General features: G+C 46.8%; 1 pseudogene; it reads right to left on the bottom strand.

The window, feature by feature from the left end:
- Positions 1–2,500, bottom strand: part of LOC121851928 — an 8,438-nt pseudogene that overhangs the window by 2,871 nt on the left and 3,067 nt on the right.

Raw genomic sequence — 2,500 nt, 5'->3', positions numbered from 1 at the left:
TGGCACTTTTTTGGTTGAAACTCAAGTCCTGACAGTTTGCAGAATGATTCAAGAATAGCTATGTTGCTAGCCATTCCTTCCCAGGATTCACTGACCAACACCAGGTCATCTGCAAATGCAAGCGAGGTAACACTGTCGGCGTCGATGCAGTATCCCACTCCGTGTGTTTCCAGGGCGCATATCAGTGGGTCCATTGCGAGATTGAACAGCAAAGGTGACATCGGGTCTCCCTGCTTCACACCAACTTGGATGTTGATGTCTGGTGTCGAAATTTCGTTGATTTTAAATGAGGTTGTGCAGGTCATGTAGGCGTTCTGAATGATGTTTACTATGTGCTCATCCACTTTCCGTTGTCTCAGCACCCACAAGATATGCGCATGAGATACAGAATCGAATGCTTTTGCTACATCAATGAACACCACTGCCAACGGTTTGTGTGATCTTTTTGCATGCTTAATGAGGTCCTGTAGTACCCTAAGGTTTTCTGAGCAGCCAGATGCGGTTATGAATCCACGTTGTCGTGGGTTGAGTGGGCATGCACGTCCCAGTCGTACGGTCAGAATTCTTGAGAACAACCTCACGACCATGGAGCCAATAGTAATCGGTCTCCAGTTTCCCAGATCTTTCAGCAGTTCCTCGTTCATGACCTTCGGGATAAGAATCGTTCTATTCTTCTTCATATCTGCAGGAATCACCCCTGTGACCAGCCATACGTTGAAAAGTGACGCTAGTACCCACCCTTCCGGGTCTGCTGTGCAGATTGAAGCTTTCGTTACGCCGTCTGGTCCTGGTGCCGACGCTTGTTTAATTGCATTGATGCCAGCCTTTACCTCTTCCACGGATATCATTGTTTCAAAATGTTCATTATTCGCTGAACCGGAAGACTTGAACTGCCCCAAGCCTTTGAATGCAAAGACAGTTTCCCACTTTTGACGATAAAAACCGTAGATTTCAGATGCTGGAATCCTGCATATATGGCGATCTGTGCCGTCGAGAATCAAAGACGTTAAATGAGAGCGATTCTTATAAAAGAGTTTCTGATGTTTCATGTATATACCTTTTTTCTCAGCTCTCCTCTTCATCCATGGTCTTGCTGGCATCGTTCTGGGTCTGTAAATTTCCTTTTGGGGTTTTTTACATGGAATTTTGATTTTCCGTGATCTCATCTGTTGTAGCGTTGACACTGTCGCCGTTTCTATGAGGGCGTCCAGCTTTCCGTCGTCCCGTAGCCAGGCCCTTATCGCGTCCACCGCTGTCTTCTCCAGGCGGCAGCCGGCCCCGCTTGAAAGCTGCTCCGCCACTTGTACAAGCTTGGCCCTTGCCCCGGTTGTGATACTCGGTGGTGTTGACGATGTCTCGAGGAAACCGGATACATTGTTTGTAATCGGAGTCCTGTTGTCCCCTTGCTTTTTGCTAAGGCATCGTCTCTTGTCGGCAACTTGTTTGTTGGTTTTTGATCCGAGCCCAGCCGCAATCAGTTTATTAATAGTCCTTTCCCCCTGGTACTGTAATTCTAGTAGGGCCAGCTGCTCCTCTTCTTCCAGCGACCAGCAGCTCCGGTGTGCGCCTCTCTTCGAGATACCCTTTGTCGCGGCCTTGATTCTCTCCTCATTGCGCACTACTGGGTGTGCGTGCCTCTTGTGCTGCGAAAGGCCTCTTAGCGACTCAAATCGTGATAGGCAGCACTCACATCCCCAGGGTAGACTTCCTGGTTAACCTTCCTTCCCCCACATTTTGGTGCATGGCATGATATTGAACGATAGTTTGAGCTAGTCTTGTCACATTTCGAGCATTTAAATACAAGTGGTATTTCTCTGTGTTTGATGATGAAATGAGCTGAAACATTTGACGCTTTGCCCAAGTGTTCTTTACAGATATCACAGAGAGTTTCAGAACAGGGGAGTTCAACTGTTACAGTGTCCTTTCTTGTGTCTAAATGACACTTTTGAAGCACTGGTTCCTCTACTGAATATTCGAGCAGGGGCTCATCTACCCTATCGTCGTCCTCATAAGGTCATCATCCTCAAATAGTTTACTAATTTGGGCATAACCGTCGTAATTATCCTCCTCCCTAATCAATAAAGAGTTATGGAAAGTGATGGAATGCATAATAATCATTTCTTGACTCGGTCTGGACATTGTAGGTTTTTCAACTTTAAATGCCCCATAGGCATCTTCATACTGCGTCTGGGTTGATATTGAGACGAATAAGAGTTTCGTGGGACGCCGTCGCCATGAACCCTCAGTGTTGCTTACATCTACATTTGCGGGTCTAGCTGTAATGGATGGATCGCCAACCCGAGCGCCACCCATAGCACGTTGTTTGGCCAGGCCTCGTGCCAACTGGCTTGAGAACGTTTGTTTTTCAATCATAAGTTTTTGCAGCCTTTAATAATCCTGTATACAGGCCTCTATACAGGATGGGAGATGGAATCGGCAGAGGTGGGACAAAGTCATTGTTATGCAAGTCCAAGTCGAGTCTGAAGTCATCAAATTCATG

Source organism: Callorhinchus milii, unplaced genomic scaffold, assembly GCF_018977255.1.
Source record: "Callorhinchus milii isolate IMCB2004 unplaced genomic scaffold, IMCB_Cmil_1.0 Scaffold214, whole genome shotgun sequence".
NCBI classification, from domain to species: Eukaryota; Metazoa; Chordata; class Chondrichthyes; order Chimaeriformes; family Callorhinchidae; genus Callorhinchus; species Callorhinchus milii.
This window is presented reverse-complemented; position numbering and strand designations above follow the sequence as displayed.